General features: G+C 39.8%; 1 protein-coding gene and 1 long non-coding RNA gene across 11 annotated transcripts in view; one reads left to right on the plus strand and one right to left on the minus strand.

Annotated features, from left to right (window-relative positions):
* Positions 1-7,635: 7,635 nt before the first annotated feature.
* On the minus strand, positions 7,636-10,938 carry LOC134808655 (uncharacterized). The gene is made up of 2 exons (XR_010152042.1): positions 10,413-10,938; positions 7,636-8,131 (listed from the first exon to the last, which is right to left on the minus strand). It is a non-coding gene; the product is annotated as an uncharacterized LOC134808655 (long non-coding RNA).
* Positions 10,939-10,999: 61 nt separating this feature from the next.
* The window catches only part of DLGAP1 (DLG associated protein 1), a 964,206-nt gene continuing 959,307 nt past the window's right edge, over positions 11,000-15,898 (plus strand). For 4 of the 10 annotated variants that reach the window (XM_016933374.4, XM_016933378.4, XM_016933377.4 and 1 more), the window contains exon 1: positions 11,000-11,465. The gene's annotated coding sequence lies outside the window, so the exon portion shown is untranslated. The remainder of the gene's footprint in view (positions 11,466-15,898) is intronic. The other 6 variants (XM_016933375.4, XM_054671844.2, XM_054671842.2 and 3 more) reach the window with 4 other exon arrangements.

Genomic DNA, 15,898 nt, shown 5'->3' on the forward strand with positions numbered 1-15,898 from the left:
GGAGGCCGAGGATGGCGGATCACGAGGTCAGGAGATCGAGACCATCCTGGCTAACACGGTGAAACCCTGTCTCTACTAAAAATACAGAAAATTAGCCGAGCGTGGTGGCGGGCGACTGTAGTCCCAGCTACTCGGCATGCTGAGGCAGGAGAATGGCCTGAACCCGGGAGGTGGAGCTTGCAGTGAGCCGAGATCATGCCACTGAACTCCAGCCTGGGCGACAGAGCGAGACTCCATCTCAAAATAAATAAATAAATAAATAATACAAAAATTAGCTGGGCGTGGTGGCACGCACCTGTAATCCCAGCTACTCGGGAAGCTGAGGCAGGGGAATCATGGAACCCAGGAGGCAGAGTTTGCAGTGAGCCAAGATTGGGCCATTGCACTCCAGCCTGGGCAACAAGAGTGAAACTCCGTCTCAAAAAAAAAAAAAAAAAAAAAATTAATGGGACAGACAGAATACAGAGTCCAGATAGACCCACACATATACAGTCAATTGATTTTTTTTAAGTTGCAAAGATAGTCCAGTGGAAAAAGATTATATGTACAACAAATAGTGCTGAAACAATTACATACCTATATGCAAAAAAAAAATAAAATTTGATCCTCACATGATATATAAAAATAAACTCAAAACAGATCATAGATATAAATATGAAACCTAAAACTGTAAGACTTCTTGAAAACAAAAGAGGAAAATCTTTGCATCTTTGATTTAAGCAAATATTTATTAGATACAAAACACAAAGTGTATAATCTATAAATAAAGAAAATAACAAATTGGATTTCATAGAAAATGAGGACTTCTGCTCTTAGAAAGATACTGTTTAGAGAATGAAAAGACAAGCCACAGTCTGGGAGAAACTATTTGCAAGTATCTAATGAAGGACTTGTATTCAGTATACAAAATACTCTCAAAACTGAATAAAAAGAAAACAGCTCATTAAAAATAGGCAAAAATTTCAAACAGATACTTCACTAAAGATGTATGAGTGGCAAATAGGCGCATAAAAACATGCCCATCATCATTAGTCATTAGGTAAATGCAAATTAAAATGACAAGGAGATACCTGTACACACTTATTAGAATGTCTAAAATTAAAAAGATTGAGCATAGCAAGTATTAGTGAGGATATGGAGGAACCTGAATTGTCATACACTCACTGTGGGACTCTAAACTGATCAAAATACATTAGAAATAAGGCAGTTTCTTAAAAATTCAACACACACCATATGACTGAGCGATCACTCTCTTGGGTGTTTGTCTTAGAGAAATAAAAACAGATCTCCTTAAAAAGACTTACACCCAAATGCTCATGAAAGCGTATTTTCTAATGGCCAAAAACTGGAAAATGACTCAGCAACCAAAAGAAGTGAACTATCAATTTCAATACACACAGCAACATGGATGACCCCTGCATCATGTTGAGTGAAATAGGCTAGAGGGAAAAGCAGTACATACTGTATGATACCATTTATACAAACATTTTATAAAATAATCTGAAGTGACAGGAGGCAGAATGGAGTTTGCAGGGAAAGAGAGGGTTTGGAAAATGATAAGAGGGAGATAAAAAGGGAGAGGGAAATTTAGGAGGTAATAGATGTGTTCATTATCTTTATTGCGATGATGGTTCTATCAGTGTGTGTTTGTGCCTGTGTGTTTACACACACATATATATATACCCACCTGTATCTATACATATGTGTCAAATATATATACATATTTATTTACACATACATATATATTAGAATTTATATTGTACAATTTAATTCATTTGGTTTATTGTACATCAATATTTCAACAAAACTTTTGAATGAAATTGCACAATTCTCTGCCATTTAAACATTGTACACAAATACAACTGTCTTTTTCTTACTAATGCAAGATTATCATTAAGTATGTTAACCACATTTTAGGGCCATAATGTACAGATAATGTCAGCATCTTTAAAGTTAATTAGCACTGTTTACCCACACAAATGCCCCTGGGCTTCTAGTCTACGGTTTATGCAACTTTGTTTCAGCTTTTTATGATTTATTTGTTGTCTATTGCTTCCATAATAGACAACATAATTTAAAAAATATATGTTTTTTAAAATTATTGCTATAAAACTGTCATAGAAATAGAACTCTTATTCAGTTGTTAAGTCAACCAAAGATTAGAGAAAGATGTGTTGTGAAAATACAAGCTCTGAGGCCAAACTCAGGTTCAAATTTCGACTCTGCCGCTCACCGGCTGTGGATCCCAGAAAACTTATTTAACTCAAGCATCACTTTCTTCATCCTTAAGTGAAACTATCAATGGCTAGTTCAAAGGTTTGCTTGAGAGGATAAATAAAATATTGTATACAAAAGGTCTAGAATACAGTAGACACTTCATATTTTTTCATTTACTTCTTCATTGTCTTAGATAAATTGACACTAGCTCTGTGCTGAGAAACCCCAAAATCTCAATCAATAAATGCAACAGATAATAATAAAATATCCAACTGGGAAGCTGTATGTTTTTTTGGGTTTCTGCCATTTCCAATACAAGACACACTCCAAATAGCCATGTGGAGAGAGGTAATGGAGGGTGTTGTAAGAGGTTTCTATGGCAGACTTGGAAGTGACAGACATAATTTCTACCTGCATTCACTTCACTAGAACACAATCCTATGGTCGTAACTGTAGGGTAGCTGGAGAAAGCAGATTAGCTCTGTGCACCAATTATGTTTTGGTGCACAGCTAGCATGCTTCTGCCACATTCCCTGTGTAAATTAAGAACGAAGGTCTAAGGAGCACTCAGATGAGCTTCAGTGCACAGCCTTAGTAATATCTATGTGTTGTGTAGAGCCTATGTTAGGGCTATATTCCAGAGAGTTCGGGTTGCTGGCATATGAATTATTATCATGTGATATGTTATCACTCTAAATGCTAATGCTCACAAGGCTATAGTAATCATCATCATTGTGAATATCATCATTAGCTACCATTTATTGAATGCCAACTTTCCCACAAGATTTGAACTATGCATTTCACCAATATTATTTCATTAATTTATACTTTAAAGTGGAGAATTCTTAGGGACAGAAGCCATGCCTTACTTGTTTGTCTGTCTGTCTGTTTGTTTTCCTGCAAGTCTTTTAGTATCAAATAGAGCATAAGCAGACTATGATTAATTAGAAAGAATGAATATTAGAAACAGAATGTCTTAAATAACCCTAGGAAGTCCATCTCGGTCTTTCTAGTGTCCCAAACATGAATATATACACACCTTTTTAAAAAATGTATCTTAAAATGTATTAATATGGGCTTATCAATATCAATAATACAAGTGTGGGAGCTGTGCTTCTCAGGATTGAATAAATTACATCTTCCGACAAATTTGCATCTAAAGAATCTGATTCTTAGAGGACAGTGGCTTATTCACAGAATTATTTGTGTGTAACTCATCAGTTATTCATGCAATCACTGGATATTCACTGCTGATTTTCCCTGAACTACACATTCTTTTACTGAAAAAGGAAGGTGTTTTCCTTTTAAATCCGCTGTATACAACAATGAAAACAAAATAAGATTCTACACAAATGTGCATGCTCATTGCTGGTTAAGTTACTGGTTTATGTTAATTCAGGTCATTCCAATATTGTGAATACTTCTTTAATCTAGATTCTCTTTAATGAGAGTCATGTTTAAAATGGCATTTCTCCCTGACAGATCCAGAATATGTCTATCTTATATAAAAAACTTAAATGTGAACTGGATTTGAAAAAGATGAGCAGTCAAATTTAGTGCAATATGAAAAAAGATTAATTAAAAAATAATAAAATTATTCTTTCACCTGCCTAGATATATTGCCTGTGAAATTAAAAGTCAAATCCTAATCTTGTTATTTCTTTTAAAACAATTTTACTTAATGTAGTCTGTCAAGAACATTTACATATCTGGAGAAATTAGAGTACTACATAATTACAAGAAAGTTTTTGAAAGGGTAAAATGTCTTGAAGGGTAAAATTAAAATGCTTGAAAGTGAACTCTTAAATACGATATTTCTAGGCATAAAAATCTGGAGCATGTCTCTTCTCAAAATTTATACAATAATATGTTAATTTTTGTTAGTTATTGGGATATTCTGATTCTTTCTCCCCAATTTACCACTATGCTGGTAGATAGTTGACCCAGATTCATTTACTATCATTAGTTCCTACTGTATATAGATGTATATATTTTCTTTTTTTGCACTTACTACTCTTGAATTCCTTCATATTTGTTCTTCACTACAAATAGTTATTCCCAACCTGTTACAATTATTTCAATGCAGTTTTTAACCAAGTATTTCAAAATGTGAAAAGTCACTCCACTCAAATGAATTAATTTGATAATTTAATGAAGAAAAAGGTTGTGAATGGCTTACATGTCATACTTATTGTTTTCAATTTTACCTTGAAGACAGAGAGGATCTTCTGAAAAAAATTTAAGCAGTGGAGTAAAATACATAGCTTATTGTTTTAGGAGTTTGGTAAAACTTAGGGGCTAGATGTAGCAATAATGTGGAAGAAAGAGATACAGAATGACTTTAATATTAATATTTCTGTCTTCAGTATCTGGGTATGTGGTGGAATCAAGAATCACCAGTGGAAAGACTGACTGGATGGAAGATGGCCTGTTTGGTTTGTGATGATGAATTTGTGAGTGCTATACGTATTTTCTGGTGGAGACATTATTCGTGCAAAAATGTTGGTTTAAAATTCAGCGTCAACCAGTCTCATCTCCTGAAATTCTCCCACTCCTTGGTTTTTGTACCACTGTTTCCCTGGGTTTCCTCCCACCAGAGATTCCCTGGGTTCCTGGCTGCAGGCCCTTTCTCTTCAGAGATGTCATCGCCTCAGCTACCATCCTGGGGACATGAAAATTGCAACTTAGGAGGGGTAGTAAGAAAACCTGGGGGCAGAGAAGTAGAAAACAAATAGGCCAGAGTGAAGCTATGGAAATTTCTGGTGGAATTTTTAAAAAATCAGTTGTCTATAGCCTAAAATTTTATTTAGAGATCAAGGAAATAGGAATTACAAAGGGTCTTTTTGTTGAGAAAATTAGACATCTTTTATCAGAACAAAGCCAAATTGCAATGTGCAAGGCTCAAGCCATATGACAATGGGTAGAAGAATAAAGGAGGGAGAGGGGATGAAGACAAGAAGAGGAAACAGCATGTGTAGATTAATCAATAAACAAGTTTTGGTGCTTTATTGCACAGTAGGATGACTATGGCTAACAATATTATATTTTATATTTATAAATAGCTAGAAGAGAGGATTTTGAATGTTCTCACCATAAAGAAATGATAAATGTATGAGGCGATAGATATGCTCAATACTCTGACTTGATAATTATACAATGTATATACATGTACTAAAACATCACACCATGCTCCATAAATATATACAATTATCATGTATCAATTTAAAAATTAAGTTTTAAAAGAATGCCAGGGAATAAAAGAAGGGAGTAAAACAGAAGCTAAGTCCATTGTATTCCAATATTTACATCTCTAATGAAAATTGTTAAATAAAACATAAAGCAAAACATTCAGTGAAAAGAATTGAAGGTTAAGATCCTTTCATTTCACTGGATTGGCTACCGTAAAGAAAAACTAGTCAAGGTGTTTTCAAACATCTTTCTTCAATTTTTTTGTTTGTTTTTGTTTAGCACGAGAAAGAAAGCTCCCCATTTACTAAACCTGATGAGGGATGGGTTTTAAAATTTGGATACATGTTATATTGTATCATACACATGTTTTTATTAAATAATAGGGTATATCCTGACACCACAATATATTCTCAGAGCAGTTCAGGTCAATCGAGTTTAATAAATACATATTGATTATCTATTGAGAGATAATTTTTATGCTAGGTATTGGTGATCCAAATAGGGATAGCTAAAGTCTCAAAAACATAACCTACATAATCTGAAAATTGTAATTGAATGTGGTAGGAGCTAAGATAGTGGTAGGTACGGTGAGCATTGGCAACACTTAATCCAACCTAATGTCTCTTTTAGGCAAGAGGTATACTGAAGCCCATCTTGAAGGGTCAATAAATATTAGCCAGAAAAAGCAGAGAGAGGGAATTGAAGACAGGGAATAAAGTAAGGAAAAGTTAAAGATCTATTACAGAGCATGATACATAAATGGCATTATAAACAGCAGTTTGATTTACTGAGGCATAATGTACAAATCATGGGAGGAATGGCTGAAGAAGATGAAACCACGTTTATGAAGAACCTTGTATGTCATTATAAATAAATAAACTTTATATGGTAAATAATGGTCATTATTAAAGATTTTAAAACACCGAAGTAGCATGGTCAGAGGTGCATTCTTAGAAGACCACTCCTGCTGCAATGAAGAGAAGGCAAAACTGAGGAAATGGAAAGAAGATAGGAAGATAGTATAATAACCTGGAGATGAGACGATGAAGGCCTGATGGGGCCATATAATAGAAATGGAAATAGACAAAGAATTCAAGACCTACTCAGACAGTGGAAGAAGTCAACAGCGTTTGGTGATGGATTGCAGGTGATTGGTGAGTGCAGAAGTCTAAGAAAACTCACAGGTGTCTGGTGTTAGTGACTTGGTGGATAATAGTGCCATGAATTCATATAGTATAACAGGAAATGAAATAAATGTGAATGGAGGTGAAAGGCAGATGATGGTGAATTTAATGCAGACCCATTAAGTTTGAGATAACTGGAAATTTCAAGATTGGTCTAGTGGGCCTTTGGATTTACAAATCTTAAACTGATCTGAGAGGATGTAGAAGTTATCACCATTTTAATATTACTCGAAACCATGAGACTGGATAAGAATGCTCTATTAATACAGAATAAATTTATGTTGTTCACATTTACCATTCAAAATGCCCTTTGAGTTCTTTCTTCTTTCACAACTGTGCTTCATTTTAAAATACATGCACACTTTTGATATCACATTTGAAGGTATCTCTCTAAAATTGACCTCACTGGTTTCCTTCTCAGCAAATTGACCTGGGCCACTCAACATGGCTTTTATCGTGCCTGATGTTAATGCATGTTCTCTTTTTACAATAAATTCATGGCCATCAGATGATATCAATTTGACATACATGGCACCAGGGCCTTCACATCCACCACAGGTTTTCTCCTCTCCATCCATTTTGTTCTTACGAAATTCTATTTCGCTTCCCCAGGAATTTTAGTAGTGGCTCGCCACCCCCGCAGCCATTGCAGCCGGGTCCCCGTGTACCGCCGCAGCCTTTATTCCAGGGCTGCCCCCCACCACCCTCTATGCTTCATTTTCATGGGATTTTACCTGTCTGACGATTTTGTGGTCTAGAAGGAATGCCGCCATTTTGATGTAACTAGAGAATCGGAAACTCTTGCATAGGAACCCTATCTGTCCATGGTTTCCAATTTCCTGTTCTCACCAACATGTTTGCTAACTTAACCAGCTTTGAGTTAGCTTCTCCAAAAGTAGGTATACTTTTCTGCGCTTCTTCTATAGTGAGGGCCACCATGCCACCCACTACCAATAGCGTGCTTTTGAAAGCATGCTCCCAACGCCTGGGTAAGCTGTCTGTATTAGTTTCCTGTGGCTGCTGATACAAATTACTACAGACTTGATGGCTTAAAACAACACAAATTTTTTAATCTTATAGCTCTGGAGGTCAGTCTAAAACCAGTTTAACTGGGCTAAAATCAAGATGTTAGTAGACCGGTGTTCCATTTGGAAGACTCTAGAGGAGAATCCTTTTTTCACTTTTTCTAGTTTCCAGAGATCACCTATATTCTTTTGTTGATGACCACCTTCCTCCATCTTCAAAGTGCATGATTTCAACCTCTGTTTCCATCATCCCATCTTTTTCTTCTGCCTTTGACTTTCTTGACTCCTTCCTATAAGTACCTTATGTTTACAATTGGGCCAACTAGGGTAACCCGGAAGCCCAGGATAACCTTCCCACTTCAAGATCCTTTATTATATCTGCAAAGTTCCTTTTGCCAGGTAAGGCACCAATCACTGGTTCCAAGGATTAGAACTCGGACATCTTTTCATGGCCATTATTCAGTGATGAAATAAGCCCAGCTGACAAGCTCTGGCTTGCAGTAGTGCTCACAGGTGCTATGAGAATACAAATAAGGTAACCAGACATAGGATATTTAAACAACATTTAAAAATCTCTTAACTAAAAACAAGCATACGAATAACAACAACGAAAAGAAGTGCTATCAGTTTTCCTTACACAATATCATTGTTTGTTTTCAAGTAACTATAAGAATTAGAATATAAATTTCATGGCCAAAATACCAGATGTATATCATTTTAAAAAAATCTCAGCATCAAATCCTCCTTATTCATCACTCTCTGATTTTATTTTGAGGAATTACCTATCTTCAATTATGTATTCTTGTGGAAGTGTCATAAATCCAGGTGCCCACCCTCCATCCTGAAAGTGAAGAAATCAAATGTTTCTTCTTCCTGTCCTGGTATATATAGCCAGGGAGTCAGTGCCTGCATGAAGTTTGGCCAAGCAAATAAATACTCAACCCTGTGATTTTGAATCTTGATTCAGTAATGGAAGGTGAGAAAAATTTGGTATTTTCTCAAGTAGACTGTGCAGCACCAAACCAAACTGCTGTCTTTCCTGCTTCCTAGCCCATCGGTATTGCCTCAAATCCTGACTGTTTCCAAGACTGCTTTCCAGTCCTCTCTTTAATTCTGGAAGCTTTCAATATTTTTCTAATAAATTATTTTCACTTAAGTTAGCCAACTTTGGTTTCTGTCACCTACAGTCAGAAAACCCTAATAATAGCAATGTTACATCGATATTATTGTTGCTGGGTTAAATCTACCATAACAATTTTGTAAGAAAATTGATTTTCCACTTGAAGTAATTTTATTCACTGAATTCATCTAATTTGAGTTAGGGCCTGACAATGATACTGACCTTCTTATTTATGTGATGTCATTGGAAGAATCTATAGATTAAATGTGGTTAGATACCAGGATTAAGCTCTAGTATTCCATAGTACAGCAGAGGAACTATATAGTTTAATTTATTGTATATTTCAAAATAGCTAGAAGAGAAGAATTCTAATGTTCCCAATACGAAGAAAAGATAAATGTTTGAGGTGAGGGATATCCCAATTACCCTGATTTGATCATTATGCATTGTATATATGTACCAAATTATTGTATCTACCTGCAAAATATGTGCAACTATGATATATCAATTTAAAAATTAGAAAAGAAAATCTATTAATTAAACATATTTACAAATCTGGAAAGGCAAATTTTCCAAATTATGAAGGCTATTATCACATATCAGTATTTTGCCTTTTCAGGGAATCCAATTTGAAGTGTCCCTATAATAATTCTTTTTTTTTTTTTTTTTTGAGAGTCTCGCTCTGTCACCCCGGCTAGAGTGCAGTGGTGTGATCTCGGCTTACTGCAATCTCCACCTCCCGGGTTCAAGTGATTCTTCTGTCTCAGCCTCCAGAGCAGCTGGGATTACAGGCGCCCACCACCAACCCAGCTAAGTTTTGAATTTTTAGTAGAGATGGGTTTTCACCATGTTGGCCAGGCTGGTCTTGAACTCCTGACCTCAAGTGATCTGCCCATCTCAGCCTCCCAAAGTGCCAGGATTAGAGGTGTGAGCCACTGAGCTGGGCCCCTATAGTAATTCTTGAATTGTCTGAGAATATCTTTTAGATCATTGTTAAAGCATCGGTGCTCATGGTATTACAATGCTGAGAATTTACCTCCATTTAGTGGTTTCAGTAATTGTTATTTTCTTTAATGGAAAATCACTCAGTGACATTGCAGGAAAGAGGTTATTTATCTGAGTCATATTTTTATGAAAACTGTTTTTCACTTCCTTGCATTTTTAGAAGTGTTGTCTTTAAAAGGATATTCTATTAATATTTATAATTAGACATCACACAAACAGATGCTAAATCTTATGCTATAACTTCTGGATAAAATTAAATAAAGATTATATACTTTTTGGCATAATATTCCCTCAGGAAACTGTAGAACAAAGGGCATTCTCCATGAAGATGCCATTTCTTTTTTTAATAGAAGGAAATAATAAGGCAGTGATTAACCACGATTATTTTAACTATTGTAACGTTTGCAATTAAGTGGGCAGCGCAGGAGCTCAATAAATACTTAATTGATTTACTTTTTTCTCTCCTTGACCCACATCGCAATTCACCCACTCACGCCGCTATCCCTATTCTGACTTTGAAACCAAGTGGATTCTCTCTGTTTTCAGTTTGTGGAAGCGTGGTGCTCAGCCTGTGTGGAGGGGCCTGGCTTCCAAGTGTACTTGGGGTGGATCCTGGGGAGTTTACCGAGGGCACAGGTCAGGAGATGAGATTCGTTTCGCGTTTTGAATTACCTTTTGGCCTGTACCGAGATGAACTGGTGGGATATATAGTGTCATCGAACCCGGGAGAGTTGTGGAGGTGAGGAAACAGCTCTGAGGGATAACGGTTTGAAAGTAGTGGCGCTGGGGACGAACATGGGTCCCTGCGAGTCTGAGACTCTCTATTGCCCCCGTCTCCTTGCTGCCGATTACTTCTTCAAAAATTCTCCTAGGGACCCTGAGGAGGGACGGAGAGTTCAGCAAACCCTCTGTCCACCAACTTGATATCCTGTGACACAAAGTGTCATGAGTTCTCCTGCTTTCCTCCCTTAAAAAAGACAAGATTAGGAACAACGGCTGGCAAGAGAGGAGGGGAAAGCTTAATTCTCCAAAGATGCTGCGCAAGGGAACCAATGGGTCACGCCCACTCGCGGGTGGCCGCCTCTCTGTTCCCTGCCGGGGATGCTGGGCTTTCCCCTCGGACCGGGGCGAGCGCACTTCCCACCCGGAGACTGAGCGGGCAGCACCCGCAGGCCAGGAGCGCGTTCCGGGAGGCGCCGGCGCCTCCCCGCGGCCTGGGCGCACGTGCCTGAGCTGGGGCCGGAGCCGGCGGTCGCGCCGCGCCGCGCCGCGCCGCGCCGCGCCGTAGTAGCTGGGGCGGGTGGGAGCGGCTGGCTCCGGGCCGCGGCCGCCGCCCGCCCGCCGGCTCCGGTGGTTGGGCGGAGGAAGCGCGGGACTCCTCCTCCCCACCGTATTAACATGCACCCAGGGGCGGGTGACCAGCACAGCCTTGCAGCCCCAGCCCGCCGCGTCCCGGCGCTCAGCCTCCGCTCCAGAGGCGAGCGCTGCGCTTCGGGCGCCGCAATCTCGAGGACACGGCCTCGCGGACACCTTCCGCCTCGGGGAATCGGCAGCATAGGCGGCGCGAACGGCCGCCGCCGCCTCGGCTCCTCTCTCGAGTCCTTCCCGTCACCTCGCTGAGAGCCGGTCCTGGTCGCGGGGACATCTCTCTCGTCCTTCCTCCGAGGCTCGTGGGACCAACGGACGGACGCAGCCAGCGAGGGCCGGACTGCGGGACGCGGCCAGGTAACGCCGGGCTGCGCCGCGGGGCTGGGGCTTGCGCGGCGGCGGCGGCGGCGGTCGCGGCGCGCTGGGTGGCTCCTGGCTGCTGCCTGCCGCGCGGTCGCCGCTTCCCTCGCCCGCGGAGGGGCTGCGGGCTGGGCTCCCCCGGCTGCTGGCTCGAGAGTCCGCGCTCCTTACCCTTTCAGCCGCCCGGGGTGCACTCCCGGGCCCTCCGGGTAACCTGGGATCTCGGGGGCGAGCGCGTCCTCTCCGGCCATGCGGTCCTCGCGGCTCCCCACGGGGACCCAGGCAGGGGAAGGATTTCTAATTGCGACAGGGTCCCGGAAGGGGGAGGGGAGGAGAACACCGGTCCCCTGTCCCCGTCATGTCCACCGGTCAAATTCACACCCCCACCCCACCCCCGAAGCACCTTGCAGGGGAGGAGGGGGCTGCTCCCCGCAGGGGATTTCTCGGCAGGCTCCTGGGTCGTTTGCAAAGCAAGTTGTTGCACTTGCTTTTTGGGTGACATTTTGGCATTGTGGAAAAGGACCAACTCCCCCGTGCGTTTGTAAGAGAAAGCCAAAGAAACAGAGACACAAAGAGAGACAGGCACAGAGAGAGAGAGAGAGAAAGAGAGAAATGGGGTCCAAGGAGGAGGTCACTGGAGAGTCGCCCCCTGCCCGTGGCCAAGGCCAATTCCCGGAGAATCGCGGGGCGGGCCGGGAGCCCCGACATTCAGCGAATTCAATGAGCCGGGTTGGAACCAAGGCCAAACAGGGACCTCTCCTCTGGGCTGGGCGAGATAACAAATTGCACTTTCATTGAGGGGCGGCTGCAGCTGGGAGAGGCACCTTTGGAGGGCCCGCGGCGATGAAGACCGTGCATTCAGGACTTGGGCTGCTGCGCTTTTTGCGGAAGGCGCGCTGTCCCGGCCTCGCTGGGTGGCACCAGGAGGCCGTGGGAAGGGGTGGCCCGTGGCTCGGCTGCCGGCGCCGGAGACACTGAGTGCCTGTGTCCGAGTGCCGCGCTCGCCCCCGGCTGCAGGGCTTGCCTCCAGCCCGACCGTAGCGCTGCGGAATTTTCTGCTAGAGAAGGGGAGGATGTGCAGAGGGCAAGGGGTTGAAGGTAGCCAGGCGGCAAGGAGTGGGACGCTGGGTGGGAGATGTTACGTCTTTTGTGGATCCAGGCGAGACTCTTCACTCCTTACTCCTGACACAGAGACTGACTCCCGGTCGTGGGAGGTGAATGCTCCCTGCCTCCTTCCATAACACGTGAAGTTAGGGAGTTACGAGGAAAGACATGTAATAAAAGTACCAATTAAAGACAGATCTTTTAGCTTTTGTGGTCTTCGTGAATGGCTTCGTAGAAGGTGAGGATAGATCAGTCTAAGATGTAGTTAGACATTGAGATGAGAAATGCTGAGAACTAGGAAAGCGATTTTAGGTCCTAAGGCAAACATCCTGCAAATTATTTTTTACCCTGAAAGAGCTGTTCTAAAAAGAACAGCCTTTTGACTGTTATTTATAGCACGATTTCAGTTCAGGAAGCGACTTTCTATTGGCCTAGGTCATTTTGCATATAAAGCAATACTTTTTATTCCTTGAATAAAACTTGAACGGAAATGACATGGAGGCAAGAAATTTTACAAGATCCTAATTTATTTCATGCCAGAAGAGTAAAGTTTTCTTTAAGTTTTTAAAAGGAAATTCAAGCCTATAAAGAAATAATGAATATGTCTATGCAAAATGTATGATTTTAAAAAGTTTAAGTTATAAAAGCTACCCTTGGTTCAGAAAATTCATACTCTGGCATGAAACAAGAAAGTTCATAGATATCAGGTGTCAGTAGCCCTGTTCTTAATTTCCTTTAGATTTAGTACTTAAATGTAAAGTTGTTTCAGTGGTTAGTGCCTTGCAATACCCCTAGTCCCAGATATAAAATTCTGTGAATTTTATAAAAACTAATTTACTTAAGAGAAAATGTTAGTTACCTTGTGTGAGTAAAGAAGAATGTACTTGCATACATAGATTTTTTTAAATTTATAGCTATCTCTCTCTATATTTCATTCTAAGATTAGTCTGCAAATACAATACTTTATCTCAAACATTACAGGCAATATAAATATGGGCGAAAGGAACTGGTTAACATTCTTTTAAATATGTCAAAATAATTTTCTGACAAGGCTTCTTAAATCTCACACAAGCAAGTGTGCTTTGGGGAAATAATGAGTATATGAGTTTTCCCTAGGAGGGAATTTTCATGGTTTAGCATCTTTAATTTCTCCATCAACATAAGCTGTGTTCTGCCAGGACTAAAAACCCAGTAAAAGCATATTAGTGATTAGTGAAAGCAAATGGAGACAAGACCTTCCTTCCAAAATATTATGTAGCCCATATAGAGAAATAGCCTAAAACTAATTGTAGCGTTCTACTTTTTAAATCCTTCTAAGCTTAAGTGTCCTATTCAACCCAATTTGGGAATAGAAACTGCATGCACTTTGAGTTAACTCTATTAAATATGTGTGCCTTTGTTCCATATAGCCATTTAGATTGATTTTTTTAAATATAAAATTAAAACTTGGAAGAGGGGGACTTGTTTTACAAAGTACTCATTTTAGTGATTATGAGCAATATTCACTAATATGCAGCAAAGTAATAGTTTCATCTACAACTTAATCGAGATGAATACCATATTCTTTGAACATCACCTCTTTCAGAAACAAAGAATTCAGTGTTTTGATTCTGATCTCGTAATATTTCAAATTCAGAGATAATAGTAAAATGTTATCTAATGTGTATTTCTATAGTGAAATTTCTATGATCAGCTCAAATTCATGTTACCTTCATGACCATTCCCACAAATTGCTCCACTGTTTATCAGAGGAGAGGAAATTGGTTTCCTCTCAGGAAGCATCCAATTAAAATATACTTTTATGTAGATTTCATCTCTATAGAAATCACACTTACCTCTCTTTTCTTAAATTAAGAAAATGATACAATTTTAGGTTATTTTGTTTATTTTCTCTTTTTCCATTGGTAATTATATTTCCCCTGGTACAGGAACACCATTGAAATAAGAAGGCTAAAAAGACTCTTGAAAAACCTAAACACGTTTCCCCAATCCTCACTTCTCATAGTTATAATCTATGCCTATGTCTGTGGTATGTTGGTCTTTTGTACATTTTTTTTATTTTAAAGAAACACTATCACAAAAAGATACTTTGCTAACATTGTAGAAAAATCTTTATGTTGTTGTTGAAACACCTGAATGTTCAAAAACATCCCATATCTTGAGCTGTTTTATTTCTTAAGATCCTAAGTGCTACGAGTTCTCTATTTTCAGAGAGGAATAACTACAGTGTCCCTCAAAAGATGTTTTTTCTTTTTTTTTTTTTCCGAATCATGAGAATTTGTAGCTTGATTCTTGTTACTGCCCGATGAAGGTGACTTTCTCTAGTTGTGTGGTCTATCAGGAATTGCCAAAGATGCTGTTCCTAGGAAGATCTAAAACATTGCATTACCACAGAGGAGGATTTAGAAATAGTCTTCTGACATTCATTTTAATCTATTAGACACCCACAGATAACCGATTGTATGAGATACCAGGTACCAGTTCTTTTGCTTCTAAGATATAACTATTTAGCTTATACAATACTGTATACTGTATATTTGCTACACCTTTCCCTGTAACCCTGCAAAATACACACCTACAGAGCAAAACATGTGATTGAGCACAAGCAAAAATGGGGTGTGACTATAAGGCAGTTAAAAAGGTGAATGACATCCCTTTGAGGTCTTCTGTTCTTTAGTCTGATTGTACAGAGGTTGGTATTGCACAGGAGACGTGTTGACCCAACCATTTCCCATCCTTCTCTCTAGTAAATGGTAGGGGACAGATAGCTGTTGTATAAGTGAGAAACAGGGTTATCTTCATCCATTATTGACTTAAGATTTTTCCTGGTTGCTTTATTATTTTCTCCCTCCTATAGGAGTTAATGATTACTGGGCAACAAGTAACATCCCACTTAGGAAAACCAGCTCATGCAAAAGGAAGCCCTATGGATCTATATCCACAGATATTTGGCTCAGATCCTTGGACGTTTTCTTGGATAGACAACCAGCATAGCTGGGATGTGATTGTCCCACTGGATATCTAATTGTGAACTAGATATCAGTGTTCTGAATATGTTATGAAGATGCAAACCACCTTCCTCCCTCTCCCTAGGATTTGCCAGCAACCAAACTGTTCATTTTCATATTCACTTATCATGGTTTGCTCATCTGTTGCCATTGACAATTTCTCTATCTTCTCTCAATGTTTTCTTATCAGATTTGTAAGCAACAACACAGCAGCAAACCACAAAGTGTGTGATTTGGAACTGCTCAATCTTGCCAGGTTTTCTTAATATTCAGCAGAGTTGTGGTCTTACTGAAGCCATGGATAAGCATTTGGATGAG

This window comes from Pan troglodytes, chromosome 17 (genome assembly GCF_028858775.2).
Source record: "Pan troglodytes isolate AG18354 chromosome 17, NHGRI_mPanTro3-v2.0_pri, whole genome shotgun sequence".
NCBI lineage: Eukaryota > Metazoa > Chordata > Mammalia > Primates > Hominidae > Pan > Pan troglodytes.